At 43.0% G+C, this 12,442-nt stretch overlaps 1 long non-coding RNA gene, 5 other non-coding genes and 1 pseudogene across 6 annotated transcripts in view; 1 reads left to right on the top strand and 6 right to left on the bottom strand.

Annotated features, from left to right (window-relative positions):
• Window positions 1-9,050: 9,050 nt before the first annotated feature.
• trnaf-gaa (transfer RNA phenylalanine (anticodon GAA)) lies at window positions 9,051-9,123 on the top strand. Its single transcript has one exon. It is a non-coding gene; the product is annotated as a tRNA-Phe (tRNA).
• Window positions 9,124-9,785: 662 nt separating this feature from the next.
• LOC147263221 (uncharacterized) overlaps window positions 9,786-12,442 on the bottom strand; it is a 31,282-nt gene continuing 28,625 nt past the window's right edge. The window contains exon 4 of the long non-coding RNA XR_015112615.1: window positions 9,786-10,064. This is a non-coding gene — a long non-coding RNA (uncharacterized LOC147263221). The remainder of the gene's footprint in view (window positions 10,065-12,442) is intronic.
• On the bottom strand, window positions 10,399-10,517 carry LOC147263290 (5S ribosomal RNA). Its single transcript, XR_015113688.1, has one exon. It is a non-coding gene; the product is annotated as a 5S ribosomal RNA (ribosomal RNA).
• LOC147263289 (5S ribosomal RNA) lies at window positions 10,828-10,946 on the bottom strand. Its single transcript, XR_015114208.1, has one exon. It is a non-coding gene; the product is annotated as a 5S ribosomal RNA (ribosomal RNA).
• LOC147263288 (5S ribosomal RNA) lies at window positions 11,256-11,374 on the bottom strand. Its single transcript, XR_015115075.1, has one exon. It is a non-coding gene; the product is annotated as a 5S ribosomal RNA (ribosomal RNA).
• Window positions 11,684-11,802, bottom strand: LOC147263287 (5S ribosomal RNA). The gene has a single exon (XR_015113686.1). It is a non-coding gene; the product is annotated as a 5S ribosomal RNA (ribosomal RNA).
• LOC147263286 (5S ribosomal RNA) lies at window positions 12,112-12,230 on the bottom strand (annotated as a pseudogene).

The raw sequence follows: 12,442 nt of genomic DNA, 5'->3' as shown, positions 1-12,442 counted from the left end.
CATTTGGCACTGGAGGTAAGAACTTGCTTTTTAGTGTGATTTGAATCACATTATTAAATAAAATCAAAATAAGATGTTGGCCAAATGATACAGTGGTCCAGACTTAAATGTATATTGTTTTATGATGATGTGAATCATTACAGTATGTTTATTACATAATGTAGGCTAGCTCATCAGGTCAATGTATTAAGACAAGTGAAGATGCAATAATTCCTATTTTGTATAATTATATCATTGCATAGGTATGTGACACCATTGTGAGCCATGCCAAGGAGAGATTTAGTTTCACCAAGCATTTTGTCAGCGCCACACTCCTGCAAGGAGACCTGTTCCCACAGCACAGCCGAAAGTTCCCAGATTCAGCACTGAAAACCACAGTGGAAGCCTATCCCTCATTGGACAAGGCCAGACTTTAAACAGAGCTGTCTCTGATCTACGGGAACGAAGAGTTTCAGAGTTGCAGTGGTGCACTGGCTCTCTATCAGGTTTTGATGGAAAATAACCTTCAAGACACGTTCACTGAAACTGTAAGTCTGCTCAACATCCTCATCACCACACCAATGACAACGTCAGAATCTGAGAGGTGCTTCTCCACTTTGAAGAGGATAAAAACTTTTCTTACAAATACCATGGCACAAGATCGGCTCAACGCTCTGGCTATGCTCTCCACTGAGAAAAAACTGACACGAAACATTCCTGGTTTCAACACCAGGGTCATTGAGAAATTTGCCTCCCAGAAAGAGAGACGAGCAAAGTTCCTGTACAAATGACTGCTGAATTCGAACACACACCCAGAAAGACTGAAACAAATAGACAGAGAGACAGAGGGAGAGAGACAGGTAGACGAAGAGAGAAAGAGAGACGGACACAAAGAGAGAGAGACAGAGAGAGACAGACACACTAAGAGACAAACAAACAGAGATAGAGACACAGAGAAAAGGACACAAAGACGGAGACACAGAGAAGGAGACAGAGACAGACACAGATGAACAAAGAGAGAGACAGAGAGAGAGACACACACACATTGTTGATTTGTATCGTATAGATTAAGCTCAAATCACCTTCTGTAAAGTTAACATCATTGTATAATATTTGATCTCATAAAATTGACTGTAGTTGTAAATTGTTGTTGTTTTTTTTGTCTTTGAAACTGTCGATTTTAAGAAGGAAAGTAAATACTATTTTAAAACATTTAATAATTGTCCGGCTGCTCTTTTTGAATGATTATACTAGACTAGGCACGGAAATGTTTTTGGCACACCAGCCCCACCAAGAATTTTTTTCACCAGCCGCCACTGGCTTCTGTCATTTAGTTTCCAGGAAATGTTGATGACATACTGGGATTTCTTGTTCTCCTGCTGTCACTGTCAAGTGCCAGCTTAACATGTGAGAGGTAGCAGGATCCATGCATGTGTTCATGTTTACAGCAGACAAGGAGGAAACCTTGGAGGATTTCAGGGACTTTTAGCAGTGGTTCACATTTCAGGTGTGAAAGCTTCTCAGTATAAAATTTTAAGTGAGCGAGCCAGGAGTTGAACCTAGAATCTTCTGACAGTAGTCAGTCATGCTATCCATTGCACCACCAGCCCTGTGAAAACCTCTTCATGTTCATGTGTACTTGATTTTATAGACAATCCAAACGATCTGGTGGCATTTTCAGGGGACACAATGGTGCAGTGGTCAGCACTGTTGCCTCACAGCAAGAAGGTTCCAGATTCGAGCCCCAGCTGTGTGGAGTCTGCATGTTCTCCCTGTGTCTGTGTGGGTTCTCTCTGGTACTCCAGCTTCCTCCCACAGTCCAAAGACATCAAGAGGGGACGAGGCTGATTGATACTCTAAATTGACCGTAGGTGTGGCTGTGAGTGTGAATGGTTGTCTGCCTGTATGTGTTGGCCCTGTGATGGACTGGTGACATGTCCAGGATGAACCCCGCCTCTTGTCCGAAGGCTGCTTGGATAGGCTCCACCCCCACACACAAACCTTGACATATAATCAGTGGAGAAAAGGAAATTTATCAACACTCATGACTTCATCTGTTTTGAGGACTGAACTGGATATAAACTCTGAGAATTCAGAGTAAGGACCAGGAGGGTGGGACACAATAATAGATAGGAGGAAATGTGGACTCTGGGTTCTTTTCGAGAATGTGAAGGCAATGACAGTCCTGCCAAGTGACATCACTGACATGAATGGATGACTTCAGTCACATGACTGGATGACTTCAGTCACATGACTGGATGACAGTGTAGATGCCAATGTAGAGGTTGGGGAAATAGTCTCTGAGAATCCAGCTTGAACCAACGCCCTCCTTGTTCTTCAAAAACCCAAACAGCGACCATCAGTCTCCCTCCAATCCTGTACTTGGGTTCAATGTTGCTGTTCCATTTTGCAGCAGTAGGTGTCGCTGTGATCCCAGGTTCAGTTCAAGAGTCCCAACTCCAGCTCATGTTGGTGACCTCAGTGGCAGGGTAAAATGGCGCTTCAGTGGATCATGTGCATCAACTCATGTCTGTCCTCACTGCTCCACAGGTCTGTCAAATGTTCTGTAAAATAGTTTGACCACAGCAGAGATGCTAGATTAGGAGTTGATGGGAGTTGTTGCAGATACCAGTGTCCAAAGTCCAGCTTGAACCTAGTTTGTGCACTTATTTGTCAAGCTAGCAGAGATTCTTTTCACTGCCAAGCTAAAGTGACTTCTGTCAACAAAGGTAAACACACAAAAGGATATTTCTACTGTCAGTTCAAGATTTTTATCAAACTCCTTTTTCATAGCTTCAACCTTCCTCTTGTGTTAGCTTTCTGTTCCCATCTCTGATGTTAACAGGTCAGTTTTGACCCTCGTCTTCAATCAGCTGTAAAATAAACTAAAAACAATTTTCTATCATCCAAGTTGTTTCCCATCTCCCGGTTACCTTGTTAGGCTTCCTTATCCATGGAAATATTGATTGGAATATTTTGTTGTGGGCCTCTGGACCTTTTTTTAGTCAGTAAACCCTCGATTTCAGTTAAAAAATGATCAAATGAACCTCAAGAAAATCATAGAAATAAACAAAATGTTGTTGTGTTTCCTGACCATTACTGAGGGGTGTTAGAACACATCTCTGACATGGATTGGTTTGATTTATTATTCATTTTAATATTATTAACTATTGTAACATCCATGGTGTTATGGGTCAGTTTCGACCCTCATATATTTACTTCAACAAAAAGGCAAAAAATTCTCTTTTTTTTCAGCAATAGAACTTTAATACAAACACAAAATGAAAAGCAGAAATGGAGTGACTGCAGGAACAGGAGCTCCATGGAGCTCAAAGGAGTGATCACTCTCAACTTTGAGCAGTCCTGTTCAGAGTTTTCCAACAGGGCTTTGAGAGACCAAGAGTTCCCCAGAGCTGCAAGGAGGAACAAGAAGGAGACTTGGAAAAAGAAGGGAGGGAAACCTGCTGATGTGTTATGAACTTAAGTCACATAAAGTTCTCCATTTATTGAGTTTGTATTTTAAAACTTAAATGTGCAGTTCAGTGTTGAACAATAAAGAATGTGTTTATTGGTGATAAAGCATTTCAAGCTTTAAGTAGGAGGAATTGCTTTCTTGATCACCCCTTGACTAAAAACACCTACAAAATAAAACACACCACTGCTGTGGGCACCCACCTCATGGGAGTCAGGCCCCTGGTGGTCATGGCCCCCAGGAGCCGTGGTGGGCGTCCCTGATTTTCATTTCTAAAAGGTGGCAACCTGACAGCAAACAAACCCATCCTCTGAACCAGGAGTCTCAGTTGAGGCTGCATCTGAAACCAAAGACTGTGTATGAATAACTGTCAACCCACATTCTTTGTCTGGACTAAAAGTTAATTAGTTAACAGTTGGCTAAGCTACCTGTGGTCAACTACTGATTTAAAAAAGGTCCAGAGGCCCACAACAAAATTTTCAAATCATCCAGTCATGTGACTGAAGTCATCCAGTCACGTGACTAAAGCCATCCAGTCACGTGACTGAAGCCATCCATTCATGTGACTGAAGTCATCCATTCATGTGACTGAAGTCATCCATTCATGTCAGTGATGTCACTTGGCAGGACTGTCATTGCCGTCACATTCTAGAAAAGAATCCAGACTCCACATGTGGCTCCCATGATAACTGATGGACCTCTGGTTGGAGGCTGGACGATGATGTTCTGACTTGAAGGAAAACTCCTTGTCCAAATTCCATTGTGTTCAAATTTAAAGTCCCACAATAAGAAGTAGCTGAATCTGACAGGTGAAGGTTTGGAACTACAAGATGGTTGATGTTTTCTTGACTTGATGCTCTGACTGTCAGGGTAGATGACAGCTTCTTTCTGCTGCTGCATCTGAGTGGCTATGATTGGAGGTTTTACCTCCCAAGTTTGTCTGGTTCCAGGGGAAATTTGAAAATTCCAGTCCCCAACCTTGGCTGTTCTGAAACTCTTCTCCTGAATCACTCCTGAGCTGCAGCAAGAAAAAATACCAGTGCCCAACCAGATCAACTTCATGGCTGCTAACAGCCTCAGACACTTGATTTCCATCAATCTGGAGCCAAGAAGGCCCTCACCTGTGGTTCTCCTCCAGGAGGGTCCAGGTTCTGCCATTGTGGCTCCTTGTGCCACTGCCAGAGAGTCTCAGCTGCACACTGCAACATTTCAAGAGGAGATTTACATTCCTTCAAATGTCCTGACATCTTCTTCCAATGGTTCTGTTCCATATTTATATTTTAAAATCAATCACACAATGAAAGCTGCCACAGCTGGTTTAACAGAGAGAACACACTAAGAGATTTGAAACCAGTAAAATATGCTTTTCTGTGTGCAAACTAGTGAGGGGCATGGAAGGATATTTTACCACCAATACAGAACCCAAACTTTAGTCATGTGATGAGATGGCGACTGTGAAGAGTGATTATGAAGTTAATGGACAAAATGTGAATTGAAAGAAAATACATTAAAAAATACTAAATAAACAAATAAATAAAAGAAGGAGCACAAATGACATTTTTCTGCACAAATTTACTTGTATTAGACTGCATTTTTGGTTCATGAGTAGATGAAAGAGTATCACATATATATTATATACATGTGATACATGCACGTGGCTTTGGACGAAAGCTGAAAGAAATTGTAGAATTATTTAAATGTACCAAGTGGACTGTTTCAGGTTTCTTGAAGATGCTTCAGCTCTCATCCAAGAGGCGTCTTCAGTTTTCTTCACTGATGGGAGGATTTATAGCTCTGTGGGGGCGGGACCTTCTACAGAGGTGATTGACACATGTGAGCTCTGGGTGTCTGAGTTGTTTTGGTCAGGTTGTGAAAGGGAAGTTGACTCAACTGGTATCTGTGTCAGTTAAAAGCCTCACAGTAATTCCATAATGTTGGAGTAGAAACCAGAGTCGCTCACAATGAGGATGGGATTCAAACCCACGCGTGCAGAGCACAATGGATTAGCAGTCCATCGCCTTAACCACTCGGCCACCTTGTCTGCTGACAGCAACCCTGAGCTTTTAAACACCTGAACTCTTTGGAGCCTATTTGTCAGAAATGGACCCAGCAGGAGCCACTGAACACAACTCTGACATAATCAGGCTTCTTCCCAGCAGCATCGTGCTACAGAAGGCAGAATACAGACCATCGACACATCATCAGAGTGAACACCAGCTGATGTTTACAAGTTTAATTCACCTTTTACTACAAAATGACATCCAAGCTCAGATTCTCTTGTCCTGATTGAACAAGTAAATGTTTAAGAAGATGAGAGTACCAGACTTTTTCATCCAAGGAAACAAGCATCCTATCACTGTCCTATGCAGAGTTTCTTTAAAAAAAAAAAGTGAGACAACCTCAAGATTTTCTGTTTCCTCTTGTTGGATTTTGCCACAGAGAATCAGAGACAATCAAAAGCTTGTTGGACTTTAACGTTGGAGGACTGAACAAGTCATGACATCATCAGTTTTACCTTCACAGGTGCTTCATTTACTTTACTTTCAATTTTACAGAGGTAGAACCTGAAATCAAAGCTGTCCATCAAAAGAAGTGAAAGCTTCCCAGGCTGTGATGTTCTTGTCTACAAACTGTCTTGTATGGAGCTTCAATCTTTAATAAAAAGAATAAAAAGAAGATAACACTTGTTGTGATTTGGCGCTTTAAAAATAAAACTTACGACTTACATGGAAACTGTCTGGGGGGGGGTGGAGCCTCCATCAGGTATGTGTTTGATGTCTGAATTCTTTCTCTGATGTCTGAATTCTGTCTTTGATCTCTGGGTTCTGAGCATTGATCTCCTGCTTCAGTCTTTGATCTCTGACTGATCCTAAACTAATCAAAGGATCACATCAGCATATTGGTCCAGTCTACAGATGGTGATTTTACCTATTTGAAGCCTTATTTTGTGTTTGATGGACATTTTTAAAATCATTAATGACTTTTTGACTGAACATCCTGGACACTGTGGTGCCTGATGAGGAGACAACTTGGGTACAAAGTTGAAGAGGAGGGTTTTTGGAGAGGGGATATTTTTGCAGTGTTCCAAGTCAATAATAACTGTGGCAAATATCATCATTTTTCAAAATGTCCTCACGAAGATGGTTTGAAATTCTGTCTCTCCCTCATCCTCAGCTGCTGCAGCACTTTAAAGAAAACCTTTGACTCGTGGATCTAAAAAGATCAGATGTTGTCTCCTCCAGAACATCAACACTTTAACGTTGTTGGCAGGACTCCAACCTGAGCAGGGAGACCCCAATGGATTTCTAGTCCATCGCCTTCACCACTCGGCCACAACAACCACATTCACACACACATTTGTAAAAGATTCACATTGACACAACTCTTTAAAATTGTGTCACAAGCCCATTTGTGTGAGGTCCTATTTTCTCTTTTTCCGCATTCCTTTGTTTCCAGGTCTCTAATAAGTGCAGAATTACAAAGACAAGCAAGCTGGATCCATCCTGGGCAGGTGATAGGAGCCATTGACCACTGGCCAGAGACCCTGGCACAGACTTTGGGGAGTGGTGAGAGAGAGCATTTCTACAATTATATTATACATTTATAGAATTCTACAATCCTACAATTTCATTGAGCAGACGCTTTTGTCCAAAGCCACTTGCATATTTTTTCGGTGAGTTTGGCTCCTGAGCTCAAGACAGTTGTGACTCATAAAGGACAGCTTCAAATGCAGCTGTGAAGCCTCATTGTCAGCTGGGAGGAACGACAGGTGTCTCCCTCTAGTGGCTCCTCACAGCAACACAAGCCTCATTTCATTCACATGCATCCACCACCTCACGACCAAAGGCCAGTTGGGCCTCCACAGACAGGTGAGTTTCAAGTGTTGGACAAAGGTCTTTAAGATGTTCTTATTAATTCTATAACATCTGAGATTAAAATCTATGGAATTACAACCAACAAGCAGTCAAACACCTGATCAGATGCTCCTTCATGAGGCTGAGAAGAATCAATCTAAACTGGGATGAAGAAAATTAATTGAGAAGAGAAACCTACTGATTGGATGACATGGACCCACCTGATCCATGTCAGCCTTGTTGGAGCAGAAAGAGGTGGATCAGAGGAATCAGTGGATCAAGACTCAGGTGTCAGATGAAGAATCTCTTTATTCACAATTGAGTCAGAGAAATCTTCCAACGTGAACGTGACAGACCATTTTATACCAAAGACAGGCTGTGTGTGTGTGTGTGTGTGTGTGTGTGTGCGTGTGTCCCTACTGACTGGAAACTGAATAATAACCAGACTAATTTTTGTTATTGACCAAGTCTGGGTGACTCACTAAATTCATAACTGAAGTGATTATTTAATTAATAAACAAGACATTTGTCCAAAAGTCATGATCAAATTCATGTAAAATCTGAGCAACGAGGGTTTGAAAATGTTCAAATGAGCCAAAACAATGTCCTGGGATCCAACCAGGGACCTTTAGATCCACACCAATCTTCCCTGACCTCATAGAAACTGGAACATTTCAACAAATAAATTCAAATTCAACTAAGCAGCAACTCTAGAACAGTCAGAGCACTTGCTAATTCCCCTGTTAGCTCCAGATCAGACAATGCAGGCTCACCTTCACACTTGGTTGTACGACCGTCACCAGTTGAAGCTTCTCTGGTTCAACAAACTCTGGGGACTCAAGACACAAATCAGCACCGGTGCAGGTCCAGATCCAGATGCTAGCTGATGGGGACAATGGCTTAAGGGAGCTCCAGGTAGCTGGTTTGAACTGGTCCCTCATCTCTGTGAGTAGAAACCATCTGAGGTGGAGGGTGAAGATCTGCTTTGACCTCCTGATCTCCCAGTAAAGCCAGTATAGATGTTGAGCTTGGAGGAGTTGATGGCCTCCTTCATCTTCTTGTTGGAGATGTTTGCTAAACTCAGCACCACCACAGATCAGAGGAAAGTCCACTTGTCTGCTGGACACTGGAGTTTCTAGTGACCTGCAGGATCTTAGTTGTGGTGGCAGCAGGCCTGTTCTAAGAGCTTTGCTCACATTCATGATCAGGCTTCATAATGGTTCTGGACCACTGTGTGATAGGAGCTGATCCTGGAGCAGCAGAAGACAAATATAGAGAAGAAAAGACAAAAGACAGAGAGAAATAAGGGAGAGAATGACAAAAAGATGGGAACAAGATGAGGGTGAAAGACAAGCAGAGAGAAAGACAGGGGGACAGGGGGATGGAAGACAGACACACAACCAACAACAGCAACAGCAGCAATAATAGTTTTGATATTGTCCTGTTATTGATGTTTTCATGTGAAAGTGGCATATTTAAGATAAAAGACACTGTTAGAACAGAAAGATCCATAAAACCCACCAACCAGAGGTGTGTCTGGTACAGATGTGGAATTATTGGCTCACACAATGTTGAGGCAACTGGGAAGAAGACAAACAAAAGAGGCTTGTGTGATTCAGACATTCATCAAAAATGGTCCTGTCGAACTGTTCAATGTGTCATGACTTCAGAAGCTCAAATCCTCTCTAAGTTCTAGTGAGAGTGGAAGAGATTATAAAATGAGAGAAGCAGGGCCCTCCCTCAGAGCTGAAATAGCTCAGTTGGGAGAGCGTTAGACTGAAGATCTAAAGGTCCCTGGTCCGATCCCAGGTTTCAGCAGAGGAACAGCATTGACTTTACTTTCCAGTGGAGGAACTGCAGACATGAAGGAAACTAACATCTTGTCCTGTGCATTCTTATGACATTCAAGACATTTTTGGAGCCTCTTGTTGGATTTTGCCACAGAGAATCAGAACCAATCAAAAGCATGGTGGACTTGAACATGGAGGATTGAACAAGTCAAGAAAGCAGCAGTTTGACCTTCACAGGTGTTTCTTTTCCTGTCTAAATGCTGAAGGAAGAGCCTGAGTAGCTCAGACGGTAGAGCATCAGACTTTTAATCTGAGGGTCCAGGGTTAAAGTCCCTGTTCAGGTGCTATGCTGGTGTTCCAGTGTTTAACAACATGGTACTGGATGAAGTTCATTGTTGAACAAACTGTTATCATCAGAAGTAGAAGTGTTCTCGTCTTGCCACTGTGAGACTGTAGCTGCAGGTCAAATGTGAGATAAAAGTGACTAATAATAATTTCATGTGGCATGCAATTAACGAAAGACCACAAATAACACTGGTCAAGTTAATTTTATTTATATTGCACCAAATCACAACAAAACTTATCTCATGACACTTTACAGGTAGAGCAGGTCCAGTACCAAACTGCTTCAATGAATCTACACCCAACAATTCTCCATCAGCAAGCACATCCTGCAAAAGCGGCGACAAAAACCTTCCTTTTAACAGGCAGGAACATCGAGCAGATCCAGGCTCAATGGGGACGGCCTTCTGCTTTGACCGATTGGGGGGAAAGAGAACAGGAACAAAACAGATAATGGAGGAAGACGGATATGTAGAAGGAAAGAGAGGGACAGAGATAAAGAGAGAGAGAGACTGATGGAAAGACGGTGATGTGAGTAGGTGGAGCTACGGGTGGCAGCTTGAGCCTCTTCAGCTCTGCAGCCTCCTCCAGCAGCACCCAGATCTGGAATGAGAGGAGCCAAAAAGGCTCCAGAAAAGGAGACAAGTTAGTAATACCTATGAGTATAATTAATGTATGACACATATAGGAGGAGAGAGAGGAGTAGAGAGAAGCCCAGTACACTGCATCTGCCATCTTTCTACTTCAAATTAAATAGGTGTCCTGTCAATAAAAGAAAAGAAAGTTGATGTCATCGAGAGAAAAGTACTGCATCTGCCATCTGTCTACTTCAAATTAACCACTGCATGAAATTCCATTCCAAAGCTGCAGAGGGCGCTTCAAGAAAAGGTGTGTGAGGGAAGCTCGCTCATGCTGGTCCCCAAAGACTCAAAGCGGCCCTTTCCTCACAATGAAACAAAAAAGCTTACAGCACCTGGTATTCCCAGGCGGTCTTCCATCCAAGTACTAACCAGGCCCGACCCTGCTAAGCTTCCGAGATCAGACGAGATCGGGCGTGTTCAGAGTGGTATGGCCGTAAGCCCTTGACTCTCAGACACATGGGCTCTATATCCATTTCACTCACTTTACAACCTCAAAAAAAATGTGATGTGCAACAGCCTCACGGTCTTTTTACACACCAAATAGTTGTCCTGTCAATACAAAGAAAAGAATGTTGATGTCATCTAGAGAAAAGTACTGCATCTGCAATCTGTCTACTTAAAATTACACACTGCATGACATTCCATTCGAAAGCTGTGGAGGGCGCTTCAAGAAAAGGTGTGTGAGGGAAGCTCGCTCATGCTGGTCCCCAAACACTCAAAGCTGCCCTTTCCTCACAATGAAACAAAAAAGCTTACAGCACCTGGTATTCCCAGGCGGTCTTCCATCCAAGTACTAACCAGGCCCGACCCTGCTTAGCTTCCGCGATCAGACGAGATCGGGCGTGTTCAGAGTGGTATGGCCGTAAGCCCTTGACTCTTACACACATGGGCTCTATATCCATTTCACTCACTTTACAACCTCAGAAAAAAAGTGAAGCGCAACAGCCTCAGGGTCTTTTCACACGCCAAATAGGTGTCCTGTCAATAAAAGAAAAGAATGTTGATGTCATCTAGATAAAAGTACTGCATCTGCCATCTGTCTACTTCAAATTAACCACTGCATGACATTCCATTCCAAAGCTGTGGAGGGCGCTTCAAGAAAAGGTGTGTGAGGGAAGCTCGCTCATGCTGGTCCCCAAACACTCAAAGCTGCCCTTTCCTCACAATGAAACAAAAAAGCTTACAGCACCTGGTATTCCCAGGCGGTCTCCCATCCAAGTACTAACCAGGCCCAACCCTGTTTAGCTTCCGAGATCAGACGAGATCGGGCGTGTTCAGAGTGGTATGGCCGTAAGCTCTTGACTCTCACACACATGGGCTCTATATCCATTTCACACACTTTACAACCTCAGAAAAAAAGTGATGCGCAACAGCCTCAGGGTCTTTTCACACGCCAAATCGGTGTCCTGTCAATAAAACAAAAGAATGTTGATGTCATCGAGAGAAAAGTACTGCATCTGCCATCTGTCTTCTTCAAATTAACCACTGCATGAAATTCCATTCCAAAGCTGCAGAGGGCCCTTCAAGAAAAGGTGTGTGAGGGAAGCTCGCTCATGCTGGTCCCCAAAGTCTCAAAACGGCCCTTTCCTCACAATGAAACAAAAAAGCTTACAGCACCTGGTATTCCCAGGCGGTCTTCCATCCAAGTACTAACCAGGCCCGACCCTGCTAAGCTTCCGAGATCAGACGAGATCGGGCGTGTTCAGAGTGGTATGGCCGTAAGCCCTTGACTCTCACACACATGGGCTCTATATCCATTTCACTCACTTTACAACCTCAAAAAAAATGTGATGTGCAACAGCCTCACGGCCTTTATACACACCAAATAGTTGTCCTGTCAATAAAATAAAAGAATGTTGATGTCATCTAGAGAAAAGTACTGCATCTGCAATCTGTCTACTTCAAATTACACACTGCATGACATTCCATTCCAAAGCTGTGGAGGGCACTTCAAGAAAAGGTGTGTGAGGGAAGCTGGCTCATGCTGGTCCCCAAAGACTCAAAGCTGCCCTTTCCTCACAAAGAAATAAAAAAGCTTACAGCACCTGGTAATCCCAGGCGGTCTTCCATCCAAGTACTAACCAGGCCCGACCCTTCTTAGCTTCCGAGATCAGACGAGATCGGGCGTGTTCAGAGTAGTATGGCCATAAGCCTTTGACTCTGACACACATGGGCTCTATATCCATTTCACACAATTTACAACCTCAGAAAAAAAGTGATGCGCAACAGCCTCAGGGTCTTTTCACACGCCAAATCGGTGTCATGTAAATAAAAGAAAAGAATGTTGATGTCATCGAGAGAAAAGTACTGCATCTGCCATCTGTCTTCTTCAAATTAACCACTGCATGAAATTCCATTCCAAAG

This window comes from Aulostomus chinensis, chromosome 4, assembly GCF_037954235.1.
Source record: "Aulostomus chinensis isolate RoL2024-O1b breed Wild chromosome 4, RoL_Achi_v1.0, whole genome shotgun sequence".
Classification (NCBI taxonomy): Eukaryota; Metazoa; Chordata; class Actinopteri; order Syngnathiformes; family Aulostomidae; genus Aulostomus; species Aulostomus chinensis.
Note: the sequence above shows the minus strand (reverse complement) of the source record. Positions and strands in the feature narration are given on the sequence as shown.